This window comes from Sciurus carolinensis, unplaced genomic scaffold (assembly GCF_902686445.1).
Source record: "Sciurus carolinensis unplaced genomic scaffold, mSciCar1.2, whole genome shotgun sequence".
In the NCBI taxonomy this organism is placed as follows: domain Eukaryota; kingdom Metazoa; phylum Chordata; class Mammalia; order Rodentia; family Sciuridae; genus Sciurus; species Sciurus carolinensis.
Genome location: NW_025920206.1, coordinates 563186 through 578205, shown reverse-complemented (window position 1 = coordinate 578205; position 15020 = coordinate 563186).

Below are 15020 nucleotides of genomic sequence, written 5' to 3'. Positions count from 1 at the left end.
CCTGCTTAGGGGAACGCTAATCACCATTGTCCTTGTGTTCATCTTTGGGCCTTGCATAATCAAGAAGCTTATCCATTTCCTGAAAAGCCAGGCTAACTCTGAGCAGCTAATGGTGGTCCGACAGCATTATACTGTCCTTCATAATGATGACTGGGAGCCTTATAGGATCATGAATCACTCGTATCAGGACACTCGGGTCTAAGTGTCTCTTCCTTAAGCCCTGCTCCTCCTGAGGGGCCCACCTGAAGTGCTAAGGTGGTAGTCAATCATGGGTAAGATTCATGAGGAGCTCATACCAACCTAAGACAGGAAATGAGGGCCAGAGTCTCATTGTCCAATGACGGGTAAGGATGTTGCTCTGCCATGGACAACCTAAGACAGCACACCCTTGAGTAAGGTGGACCCCCAAACTGCTAGGGTGATGTACCATGATGGGTAAGACCCTCCCAGGAGCAACCTAAGACAGACACACCCTTAATATAAAACAAAAAGTGGGGTGTGTTGGGTCTAATGACACGTTAACTAACTCAGGCTAACTCCTTACTTCCTGGTGAGTGAGCAGAATCAAGGCCTCAAAGGCAGTTTCAATAGTTAATGATGATAAACTGGACCACCGTCAGGGATTGGTTAACAACATTTCCACGAACGTGATCAGCTTGTGCTTGCCATATAGTCCAATGGGACTCTTGCCTGCATGAAACCCCCCTGCCTTGCTGACCTTTAAACTGATTGGTTCCCGCCTAGCCCCCACCCTACATAAAAGCTGTGTGACTTTCTCAATAAATGAGTTCCTGCTGTGATGGGTCTCCCTGACGTGTCTGATTGTCCTCCATTTGAAGGGCTGGGAGTGGGCAGTCAATCAGCCTTACTTATCCCAGTCAGACCTTGTTGGGGAGTGTCCCCTTCCCTTGTTGCTGATTGAGAAGGGCAAGGGGGTTTAAGACCCCGACAATACACAACCATAGAAAAGAAATCATGTACCCCATTTGTATACAATGAATCAAAATGCAGCCTGTAAAAAATTAAAAAAAAAAAACAGGGATTATGGGACCAAAATTTCTCAGTTTTTCTCTGCCTCCTGACCCATGATGTGAGAAGTATTCTTGGACATGCATCATTGCTATCTGGCACCCTCACCAGAGACCCAAAGTTATGAGACCACCACCCAATCTTAAACTGGACCCTCCAGAACCATGAGTTAAATGAACATTTTATCTTTATAAATTCATCACCTCAGATAATTTCTTATAGTGAGTGAAAATTGATGAATATAGATATTCTCCACTAAACAGTATAAATAATATATTAAACCATCCATAGGGATCTTTAATTTCACTAAAACAGGGAAGGAGAATCACTTTCTTTTTTATGTACATTATTTTCTATAATTTTGGCAAATCCTTTTTCTTGAATAACATCTTAGATCACTTACCTTATTTAAATTACTTTCTTTTCTTACTGTGTCCTTTCACCCCAGGCCCTAAATTCTCCCCCTCACATTTTGGCAAAGCTTGAGGTGCAAACAGAGCAGATGTGTTACCAAGGGAAAGAAGGTTTGTGGGCTCCTGGGAACCTACTTGCTGCAACCTTTCCCCAAATTTCTGTGTAGGGGAGACATTTGAGCATTTCCTACCATGTACCGACCATTTGTTGTTAACCTCTCTCTCTCCCTGGAATTTATTTGATTTGGGGACATGAAGTGAATTTCTGGAGGGAAAACATGTGGTTGTGACTTGTGGCCAACTTGTGAAGATGGATTCCTTCTTTTTTCACCAGTCACAGTGAACACCTTTGGATGGTTACAGCATAAAACAATTGCTTGTAGGTATGAAGCCAGAATTGGAGACAGGCAATTAGTATAGAAATAGGGGAACCAGTCAAATTGATGAAATGGAGGCCATGAAAGCCATCTGCCTCTGGAAGTTGGAGACTGCCCCTGGGAGAAGGGAATGTCAAGAATCTCGGGAACCCATTGATTACCAAATTTACCTGCACTTTTCAGAGATTATAGGCAAGGAGCAGCTAATTAATGTCCCCTGGGCCCTTACCTGGCTGAATCATTTTGGCTCCCCCCTACCCATCAACTTATCACTTTTTGCATCTCACCTGCAAAACTGGGCCTAGTCAAGTAGGCAGGAAGAAGAGATAAGGGGGAGAGAACTAGAGAACAAAAGAGACCTTAACCTATAAAAGATGTAGGGCATACTCACTTCTTGGGACTCTAGAACATCAGCAATGGTCCCCTTCTCTCTCCAGGGAGAAACCTTTATTTAAAGATATATTACCTTTAAATAAAGCCTGCTTAATATGCTTGCCTTGGCGTGCTTCTCTGATGTTATACTTTAACATTTGAGGAAGCATAACTCATCACCCGTAAATGGCAGTTTCAGTTACAGGGTAGAGACCCTTTCAAAACATCTCAAAAAATCTGTTTGTTGTGAGAATACAGCCGAGCTGTTAGCCAAGCTGGGAATGGAGAAGACTCAGGGGCAATTCTAGGGGTCAGCTTCTTTTTCTTTGCTCTCTCCCTTATGGTGTCTGCCTCTCTCTACTGTCCATGTAGCTCTTTTTATCCCTATTTCCTCTGCTTTTTTATATCTCGTTTTCCATGTCAATCTGCTTTCCTACCAGCTTCTATTTCTGTTTTACAATCCTATCTTTCTATCTGACCACACTGAGGAACACACATATTCTCATTGGTGACAGTGATTTTTGCCCCATGAAGTTCCTGGATGTCTGTACAAATGGATTGAATGAGCAATTCAGGTGATTCTGATAAATTCTCTTTAGACAGAACACAACTTGGTTGAGAATCATTGTTACCCACTTTGACTTCTTCCACCAAAATTCAGGAAGACCCCCCCCTGTATTTCTCAGATACTTTTGTGCATGCAAGTCTCCTGGAGACCTTAAAATGTTAATTTTGATTCTTTTTTAAAAAAATATTTATGTTCATACTAGGGATTAAACACAGGGATGCTTTATCACTAAACTATATTCCTAGCCACTCCTCCACCCTTTTTAAATTTTGAGAAAGGGTCTTGCTAAGTTGCTGAGGCTATCCTCAAACTTGCCATCCTCCTGCCTCAGCCTCCTACATCACTGGAATTACAGGCATATGCAATAGATCTGGCTGGTTTCTGATTCATTAACTCCAGATTGGGGCAGGATCTGTAGTAAGTTTGGAAATGATTCCAATGCTGCAGAGTGATGGAACACGTTTTGAGAAACAGGGATCTTGAACCATGGTGGTCAAATTGTAGTGTCCATCAGAACCATACATGGACTTATTCAAATGACGATTTCTGGGCACACTCAACAGAGCTTCTGATTCTGTAGTTGTTGACTGGGATCTGAGAATATGTATTTATAACACATTTCCAAGAGATGCTGCTACTGCTGCTTTGTGACCACACTTTGAGAACCATTATTCTAAAGCTGCAATGTTCAACCTTGGCTTCATGTCAGAACCAAAGGGTGAGCTTTGAAAAATACTTATACCCAGCCCACCTCCCCCCAGCCTGATTTAATGGGTCTGCAGTGTAGCCTGGCACCTGTGTTTAAAACCATCACCAGGTGATGATCGTAATGGACAAATTGGGTGAGAAACCTTGTAGAATTTAATGTGTTAAGTTGATCTGTTTTTCAATTAGTTCATGAAATTGAATTCTCTGGAACAAATTCTAGTTTGGGGTCTAAATAACCATGGTCAGAAAGGGTTCATCTGGGTTAGTATAACATCTCAGGCTAAAAAAGCGAATCAGACAGCTGCTGTTACAAGAAGCCATAGCAGGAAGAGGACTGAGGTTACAGCCCACTGAGGAAAACATCCAATTCAGGGAATTGCCATAGAAAGAATTCAGTTTATTTGGTATGTCCTTGGTACAGAGTAGACATCTGAGCACTTGTGGCAGTACAGGCAGTTGTTATCATAGGAGTTCCTGTGGTTTCTCTTCTTTACTTATGAGTGGGGTCCATGGCAGCTACTCTGAAGGGCATCACCAACATTTTTATGGCATTAGTAGCCAAGCAAAACTCATGGTTTCTGATACCACCAGTCTTCACACTCATGAATTATGAAGCTACCTGACTTGGTCCTGTTGCTGGTCCTCTTGGTTCTGGCACCACAGCTCTCTCACCTAAGCATCCTGACCATTAAGCACCTGGGTTACTGTCTGGTGCATGGTATTAACTTACTGTAAGAGGAAGGATTGAGGAATATGCACATTGCCAGGCAAAGTAGCATGATAGAGTTGCCATTCGTGCAGTTCTACCTCAGACTCAGTTTCCATCATGACTTCATTGAGGGGATTTTTGGTGATTTGCTTGCATCACTGAAAGATCACTCAATAATACCAACCTAGCCCCTGTTGTACTGAAAAGGTTAGCAATTTAATACAATCACCTTGTTGCATGAATAGAGATGATGAGGCTCAAAGAGTGAAGAAACATAGATTTTGGCATGTTGAATTCTATTATTAATCATCCTGTGGCTTAATATCTAAATGAAGGTGCAAGATGTTTACAGGAGACAGCAACTTGCAAATTTGACTTCCTTTTTGACTCACAACTGGGGAGCTTGATCAGACAGAGCAGTAATGTTTTTTTTATATGTGCCAGGCATCGTGCTAAGTACTTTATAAATGTGTTATTTTATTTTATTGTCACAGTAATCTTAGAAACTTGTGACTTTATTAACTCCAGTTCATGAATAAGTAAAACAAGACTAAGAAGAGCTAACATGGATCCAAGATCACACTGATAATAACTGTGAGGGCCCCAAAAATTGGATCACTGAGCCCATGTTCTTAACCAATGTGCATTCTCTGTATGCTTTGAATGAAACCATTTAGGGTACCCCTGCAAGAAGAGATAAGTGAGTGAAAAGCAGGCAAAATCCAGTGTTTATTTCCTTCAGAGTACCCATGACAAGTTATTAAACCCATGCAGTACAAAGACCAGATATAATCCCTGACTGCTGTGTCCAAGAGCTTAGGGAGCAAACCCTTGCTCCTGATTTCTTCCCACTGTTTTCCCTCTGTCCTTTGGGTGTGGGTGGTCTTGATGCTGTGCTTGAGAAAAGGACTCTGGAAATAAGTGACTGGGTAACTTACTGTAATTTTGGAGCTCATAAAATATTTGGTGGAATCATTTCTTTCAGCATCATGCTTGAAATATACCTCAATTTCTATGGCCCAACTCAATACAAGACCACCGTTTCTTGGAAAGAATTGTGCCCCCTCAATAAATTTCTTTTATCTTAATTTATCTTAAGCAATGTTTTTTCAGAATGAGGAGGGTCTTGGAGGATGTTGCATGGTCTGATTTCAGTTGCTTATCTGAATGTGTGCCATTTCCTGTGGTCACCTAATAACAAATGAACTCTGTAACATCTGTCTTCATGATAGTGTGAATTACCTTAGAACACTGCTGGTGGGGGAAAATTCAGCTAAGAGGGTCAGTTCAAAGGCACCCAGTGAGTGGATAAAGACTCTGAATCTTCCAACAAACATAAGTGGACTAGACCTTTTCTGGGAATACTTTTGGAAATTTCAATAGATTGCAGGGTTAAGACTTCCATTTGTACCTGGAGCCACACAGATTCATCCTTACTTCTTTGATGCAGGAGTATGGACAGAAAAATGAAGGCATTCACTCTTCTTTGTGATTAGCTGGCTGCCAGGAGAATATGCAGAAAGGATTTCCAGTCGCAGGAGCCCTGCAAAGCTGCTTTCAATAGCTTTTATAGTCTCAGTCGTTCAGACTTTAATTTATTTGACATTTGGTTGTTGAAGATGATTTATTTACCCCTGGCTTGTTTTCATTATCTCAGGCACTTCAGAAGGGGGGAAATTTAGAGACTAGGAAATAGGAAAGTCATTCTTTAGGTCTTGGCTACTTACACTGTGGTCTCTGGGCCAGGGAGTTTGCTAGAAATGAAGAAACTCAGGTCCCCTCCCAGACATAACAGATCAGAATCTGCATTTTAACAAGATGCCCAGATGATTTTTGTTCCAGTTTGAGAAGTGCTGCTCAGCTCCATAATGCCTCCTGCTGGTCCTGGAGATACTCAGGGAGTGTTGTAGGCTACACTAGACTAAGGTGCAATTTTAACACCTGCACTTAGTGCAGCTACTGGCACATCATCCTTTTCATCATCACTCTATCACCATGAGCAGCACTGATAACTGGGTGGACATCACGTGCTGAGCACAGCTTGATGTGCTTTGCACACATTTTCTAATTTATTCTGCAAAAAAACTGAGAAAAATATTGTTATCCTTATTTTATAGATGAGCAAAGGGACACAGAGAGGTTGGTCAATTTATTTTCAATTTTTAAAGCGCAATGGAAGTGAAATTGAGGAACTGAACTTAGAGGAGGCACTTTTAGGGTAATGAAAGGAAAGAACTTGCTTTTTGAGTTTGGATAGGCATGTGTTCCATTTTGATTTGTTCTGCATATGAGCAATACAGCCTTGGGGTATTATTATGTACCTTAATGATTGCTGTGAGGGTTAAGCTCAATAACCTATGTAGGATGCCTAAACAGGATTCCTGGAACATAAGTCTTTTCTACTCCTTTACCATTTCCTCCTCCTTCTTTCCTTTCTCTTCTGTTCCCCTACCCTGTTGTAATTTCCTGCTGGCTAACTCTGGCCCATCTTTCAACACTAAGGACCTCTGCCTGTAGGAATTGTATAGAGCTGAGGTTTAACTGTGCATTTATGTTCTTAAATGTAGTTTAGAAAGGACTGTAATATGAAGCCTCAAATCAATTGTCTACTGGTTAGTAAGCATCCATGATTTCAGCGTTTAACTTGAAAACGTTCTTGGATCTAGGTCTGTGCCATCAAAGAATTTACATACTGGTCTGTATTGAAAGCAAACATGTTTAGGTGAACTGGGTGGAAAACATTTGGGTTTACCTTGAGTGCCTTTTCTAATTGCTATCATTATGACCAAATGACATTTGAGAGTAAAACATAGGTAGGGTTAAACATACAGACTCAGGGGCAAATAGAGCATGTCTGATTCTTGGTTATGGTGTAGACTAGTTGCATGGAACTGGAAAGCTGCCTAATCTTTCTGTGCTCAGTATGCTCATGTGTAATATGGGGTCAATTAAGCCTACTTCCTACATTATTGTGAGGATTAAATGAGTTGATGGACATATAACTCAGAGAAAAGGCCTGGGCCATATCAGCACCTACCATGTAGGTGATGGTGTCCATGGCTCCGTAAACACTCTGACCCCCATCTCCTTATATCTGTGGCAGGGATAATCCAACTTCTCATAATTTACAAAGATTAAAACTGGCCACAAATTGTGTGTAGCATGGTGCCTGACATGAGTAGTTACTCTGTGTGACAGAGTCTCCTTTTAAAGAGTTAGTCATGTTCTTGCACTATGCATTTATTAACCTACTTTGGGGATACCAAGGTGGAAATTTTTCTAAGATCCAATTTACTTTACTCATTGGTCTCATTATGTGAATCCCTAACAAGAGAGGTAGATGTCACATAAGCTGAAAACTACACTAGAAGAAATAAAATTGATAGTGGAACAAGCTGGATGTTTACCAAATCCTCCTTGGAGAACTCACACTCCTCTCTGAGGTGGTGGCAGAGCAGATGTTGACTAAAATGTCATTTAGATAAGGGGCTGCATCCATGGCAACTAATGAGACTGGAAACAGGCTGAGGAGAGTCCACTGGCAGTGGGTCAGGTAACAAAATGATGAAAATGGCATTTTTTAAGTGCTCTCCTACCAATCATCATCAATGCTTGACATTCTAACTGCCCCAGGTGAAAGGCAACCATAGTGAACCTGTGCAGCTAATTTCTTCATAGCACTGGGATGCACCAAGTCAACATCAAGCATAACCTCACCAGTCTTCTGAGAAGTGGGATGGCACAAAGTGACATTTTCCTTATGTTACAGGTTGGCAAGGTTGTTCTCAAGAAATATTTAAAGTGGGAACTCCAGCGGGGGGCCCCTCCCACACAGCCAGCTTATCCAGCTTCTCAGAGCAGGCCTCCAAGTGACAGTCTTTCTGATCAGAGCCAGCTCCAAGTTCCAGAACCAGCGTGGTGTGCTCCGGCCTGCAAGCAGCTTCTGGGACCAGGACAGGGCAGCCAGGGACTTCCCAAAGCAGCGTGGCACCCTGCGGCGGGAGGCACCTTTCAAGGTTAGCTTCTCAAAGCAGACCGCCCAGAGAGAGCGCTTCTACACAGAACCAGCCACAAGACCCCAGCCAACAGAGAGCTTCGACCCGCAAGCAGCCTCTGGGATCAGGGCAGGGAAGCCAGAGACATCTCCAGGCAGCCCTGTCCCCACTGGGGGCAGGCTCTTTCCACGGGGTGATCCAAGATGGCGGACTAGAGGGTGACTGCATCTCCAGTCACTCCAGAACCCCGGATTCAAAAAGGATAGGCATTGGGAGACTCAGACAAAAATAGAGTCACAGGTGAGTCTCACCCACTGGGTAAATCTTGGCCTGGGCGGCAGGCCCGGATAGCGGTGGCTTATCGGAGCAGGGAAGGGCAGCTAGAGTCTTCCACAGGCAACCCTGCACACTCCAGCAGTGGGCCCCTACCACACAGCCAGCTTCTCCAGCTTCTCGGAGCAGGCCCCCTAGTGAGAGCCTTTCTGATCAGAACCAGCTCCAAGTCCCAGAGCCAGTGTGGTGTGCTCTGGCCCGCAAGTGGCTTCAGGGACCAGGACAGGACAGCCAGGGACTTCCCCAAGCAGCCCGGCCCCCTGCAGCAGGAGGCGCCATTCAAGGCTAGCTTCTCGGAGTAGACTGCCCAGTGAGAGCCCTTCTACAGAGAGCCAGCCAAAAGTCCCTTAGCCAATAAAGAGCTTTGACCCTCAAGCAGCCTCTGGGATCAGGGCAGGGCAACCAGAGATTTCTCCAGGTGGCCCTGACCCCTCCGGCTGCAGGCTCTTTCCACAGGGTGATTCAAGATGGCGGACTAGAGGGTGACTGCATCTCCAGTCACTCCAGAACCCAGGACTCAAGAAGGGGAGGCATTGAAGACTCGGACTAAAATAGAGCCATGGGGTGAGTCTCCCCCATGGGGTGAAGCTCGGCCTGGGCGGCAGGCACGATAGGGGCGGATTATCAGAGCAGGTCAGGGCAACTTGAGTCTTCCCAGGTAGCCTTGCAAACGCCAGTGGTTGGCTCCTCCCACATGGCCAGCTGCACGGTACAGGCCCCCCAGTGAGAGTTTTTCTGCACAGAACCAGCACCAAGCCCTGGAACCAGTAGGGGCTAGGGGCAGCTTTCTTCGGAAGCACTACATTATCAAGTTCCTCCAAGACTTCAGGCTACTGAAGGCTGGGAGTTGATATACTGGAAATCTACAGGGACACTACCAGCCAATAGAGGAAATCTGCAATATCTCAGGGTCCCACTGACATCTGACAAATATGAGAAAACAAGGGAAGAAAATATCCCAAACAAACCTAGATACTATATCAATAAAACCCAATGACAGCACAGCAGAAGAAATTTCAGAAAGGGAGTTCAGAATGTACATAATTAAAACAATCAGGGAAGCAAATGGGGAGATGAAAGAGCAAATGCATGCATTGAAGGAGGAGATGAAAGAGCAAATGCAGGCATTAAATGATCACACCGATCAACAGTTAAAAGAGCAAATACGGGAAGAAAGAGATCATTTCAATAAAGAGTCAGAGATACTGAAAAAAAAGCCAAACAGAAATCCTTGAAATGAAGAAAACAATAAACCAAGTTAAAAAATCCATAGAAAGCATAACCAATAGGATAGAACACCTGGAAGACAGAACCTCAGACATTGAAGACAAAATATTTAATCTTGAAAACAAAGTTGGTCAAACAGAGAAGATGGTAAGAAATCATGAACAGAATCTACAAGAATTATGGGATGTCATGAAAGGCCAGATTTTAAAATTATTGGGATTGAGAAAGGCTGAGAGAAACAAACCAAAGGAATGAACAATCTATTTAATGAAATAATATCAGAAAATTTCCCAAATCTGAAGAATGAAATGGAAAACCAAGTACAAGAGGTTTATAGGACTCCAAATATACAAAATTACAACAGACCCCACACCAAGGCACATTATTATGAAAATACCTAACATACAAAATAAAGACAGAATTATAAAGGTCACGAGAGAAAAGAATCAAATTACATTCAGAGGGAAACCAATAAAAATATCAGCAGATTTTTCAATCCAGACCCTAAAAGCTAGAAGGGCCTGGAACAACATTTACCAAACCCTGAAAGAAAAGGGATGCCAACCAAGAATCTTATACCCAGCAAAATTTACTTTCAGATTTGACGATGAAATAAGATCCTTCCACGATAAACAAAAGCTAAAGGAATTTATAAAAAGAAAGCCGGCATTACAGAACATTCACAGCAAAATATTCCATGAGGAAGAAATGAAAAGCAAAAATGCAAATCAGCAATGGGAGGAACTAGCCTAAAGTAATAGGCAAATAAAGAGAAACCAAATCATGTCAAAAAAGAAAAATGAGTCAAATGACTGAGAATACAAATCATGTCACAATAATAACCCTGAATGTTAATGGCCTGAACTCATCAATCAAAAGACATAGACTAGCAGATTAGATTAATAAGAAAAATCCAACAATATGCTGCCTGCAAGAAACACATCTCACAGAAAGAGATGCACATAGACTAAAGGTGAAAGGATGGGAAAAAACATACCATGCACACGGACACAGCAAAAAAGCTGGAGTACACATCCTCATTTCAGATAATGTGGACTTCAATCCAAAACTAGTCAGAAGAGATAAAGAAGGACATTACATGCTGCTTAAGGGAAGCATAAATCAGCAAGACATAACAATCATAAATATCTATGCCCCGAACATTGGCTCATCCACGTACGTCAAACAAATCCTTCTTAATTCCAGAAATCAAATAGACCACAACACAATAATACTAGGCAATTTTAACTCACCTCTCTCACCACTGGATAGTTCTTCCAAACAAAAATTGAATAAAGAAACCATAGATCTCAATAACACAATCAAAATTTAGACCTAACCAACATATATAAAATATACCATCCAACAAGTTACGAACACACTTTCTTCCCAGCAACACATGGATCCTTCTCTAAAATAGACCATATTTTATGCCACAAAGCTACTGTTAGCAAATACAAGAAGATAGAGATACTACCTTGTACTCTATCAGATCATAATGGATTGAAATTAGAAATAAATGACAGAATAAAAAACAGAAATTTCTCCAATACCTGGAGATTAAATAATACACTCTTATATGATGAATGGATAACAGAAGACATCAGGAGGGAAATAAAAATATTCTTAGAAGTATACGAGAACAAAGACACATCATATCAAAATCTCTGAGACACTATGAAAGCAGTACTTAGAGAAAGATTTATTTCATGGGACGCATTCAACAAAAGAAGTAGAAATCAACAAATAAACAACTTAACACTACATTTCAAAGTCCTAGAAAAAGAAGAGCAGACCAAAACCAAAAGTAGTAGAAGACAGGAAATAATTAAAATCAGAGCGCAAATCAATGAAATTGAAACAAAAGAAACTATCAGAAAAATTAACAAAATAAATAGTTGGTTCTTTGAAAAAATAAACAAACTTGATAAACCCTTAAGCCACACTAACAAATAGAAAGAGGGAGAAAACTCAAATTACTAAAATTCAGAATGAACAAGGAAATATCACAAAAGACACAAGTGAAATTCAAAATATAATTAGAAGCTATTTTGAAAATCTATACTCCAACAAAACAGAAAACCTCGAAGACATCAACAAGTTTCTAGAGACATATGAATTACCTAAACTGAATGAATAGGAAATACAAAACTCAAATAAATCAATTTCAAGCAATGAAATAGAAGAGGTCATCAAAAGCTTACCAACAAAGAAAAGTCCGGGACCAGATGGGTTTTCAGCCAAGTTCTACAAAACCATTAAAGTAGAGTTCATTCCAATACTCCTCAAAGTATTCCATGAAATAGAAGAGGAGGGAACCCTCCCAAACTCGTTCTATGAAGCTAATATCACCCTGATACCTAAACAAGACAGAGATACATCGAGGAAAGAAAATTTCAGACCAATATCCTTAATGAACATCAATGCAAAAATTCTCAACAAAATTTTAGCAAATCGCATACAAAAATATATTAAAAGGATAGTGCACCATGATCAAGTGGGTTTTATACCAGAGATGCAAGGTTAGTTCAACATCCAGAAATCAATAAATGTCAATCATCATATCAACAGACTTAAAGTTAAGAATCACATGATTATTTCAATAGATGCAGAAAAAGCATTCAATAAAATACAGCATCCATTCATTTTCAAAACACTAGAGAAAATTGGGGTAGTGGGAATATTCCTTAACATTATAAAGGCCATCTTCGCTAAGCCCATGGCCAATATCATTCTAAACAGTGAAAAACTGAAAGCATTCCCCCTAAAAACTGGAATAAGGCAGGGATGCCCTCTTTTACCACTTCTATTCAGCATTGTCCTGGAGACTGTAGCCAGAGCAATTAGACAAACCAAAGAAATTAAAGGGATACGAATTTGAAAAGAATTACTCAAACTATCCCTGTTCACTGATGACATGATTATATATCTAGAGGAACCTGGAAATTCCACCAGAAAACTTTTAGAATTCATAAGTGTATTCAGTAAAATTACAGGTTACAAGATTAATACTCATAAATCCAATGCATTTTTATACATAAGTGATAAATCTTCAGAAAGAGATATTAGGACAACTACCCCATTCACAATAGCATCGAAAAAATAAAATACTTGGGAATCAATCTCACAAAAGAGGTGAAAGACATCTACAATGAGAACTACAGAGCACTAGAGAAAGAAATTAAAGAAAACCTTTGAAGATGGAAAGATCTCCCATGTTCTTGGATAGAAAGAATTAATATTGTCAAAATGGCTATACTGCCTAAAGTGCTATACAGATTCAATGCAATTCCAATAATAATCCCAATGATATACCTTGCAGAAATAGAGCAAGCAATTATGAAATTCATCTGGAAGAATAAAAAACCCAGAATAGCTAAAGTAATTCTTAGTAGAAAGAGTGAAGCAGGGGGTATTGCAATACCAGATCTTCAACTCTACTACAAAGCAATAGTAACAAAAACGGCATGGTATTGGTACCAAAATAGACAAGTTGATCAATAGTACAGAATAGAGGACATGGACACAAACCCAAATAAATACAATTTTCTCATACTAGACAAAGGGTCCAAAAATATGCAAAGGAGAAAGATAGCCTCTTCAACAAATGGTGCTGGGAAAACTGGAAAACCATATGCAACAGAATGAAATTAAACCCCTCTCTCTCACCCTACACAAAACTCAATGCAAAATGGATCAAGGACCTCGGAATCAGACCAGAGACCCTGCATCTTATCGAAGAAAAAGTAGGTCCAAACCTTCAACTTCATCCCTGTGTTTAATCCCTCTCTCTGCTCATTCTGAAGCTCTTTCTTTTAGGGCCCCTCTCCAGTCTGTCAAAAATGAGACAATTAGATGATTAATGAGGATTTTAGATGATATATTATACATCTTAGGATATTTATTACCCACAGTGTTGATGCATTACAAAAGTGCATGTCATTTTTTTTACCATAATCAGAAAAATGGAGTTGCTACAAACGCTTTCCCCATCTGCCAGTCCTTGTATTAAATGCTTTGCAATTTTATTAGAATTCTCTGTCTCTGCAGATGCCAGTCAGCTGTGAAATTGAAATTGTAAACTGAAATATTAAGTTTTCATCCAGAGTGGAAACTGGGAAAGTCCATTTTTTTTGGCAGGAAAAGAAATGGCATGATCTTGTTCCCTGGGTCAATCTCTGCCTAGTCTTGAAGGCAGTCTTGAGTTTGTCCCTTGAAAGAAAAGAAAGAAAGGGACTCCTCATTTCTGTGGGTTTACTCTGACAATGATCAACAACTACCCACCAGAGTTTCCAGATAGAGAGAGTTTTTCAGGACAACCCATATTTTTTTTGATCTTTCACTGAGTGATTTGGAGTTGCCTGGAGAGGTTTTGGTTCTCAAGAGGGGCAGTGGTTTCAACAAAATATTAACTCTAATGGCAGTGATGACTCGGACTGCGGGGCTGCTGAAACCTGAACTGGCCCTGAAGCAGTGGTCAAGATGGACCGTTGGATTGTCTTTCTCAAAATGCTCTTTCCTCTCTTCTTCCCTCAGTAATTCCCAGGCATTCTTTTAGACTTACTTAAAGGTCACTTCCTCTTGGAAAATATCCTCTATCAATCTCTTCCATTCACTCTAGACCAGGTTATTTTTACCTGATTTAAGCTAGTATCACCCCAATCATGTACTGATTTTCTCACTGAAACATCTACTTTTCTTGATTGATTTTAGACTTTCTGAGGATCAGAGATGCTGGATACATTTCTTGGTTATTATTGTGTCTCCAGGCTTAGACTAGTGCAATCAAGGACTACTGCAAGCACAGACTAATACAAGTTGGATGGGTTAGTATTGGTTAACACATAAATGACCAAATAAGAGAACTTGTAGAAATGGCTTAGGTAAGAGGTATCTGGAAGACAGGAAGATTAGAACAAATTTAAGGAGACATAGAATGGAATTCCAAAAGATGGAATCAAGCATGATAGCCAGATATATTACACTAATAACATAATGGGCAGTGTCTATAATTGTGGGTGTAAATTCTGAATTAGAATTATAGGTGGAGGGGAAAAGTTGAGGTGGGTTCTTTATCTTTAAATTCAAATATGTTGTAATACCCTTGTAAATACTGTGTAGTTTAGATGGAGATGATGAGAATTTTTCCCCATTGGATGAGTTGTTAAACCCTAGGTATCTATCTGAGTGAAGAGATCTGGCTTAATGCTTTTAAATGGAGTTCTGAGTCCAGGTAAGTTTCTCCACAGTGCATTTGTGCTATCACATGAGTGTGTCTTGAACATTATC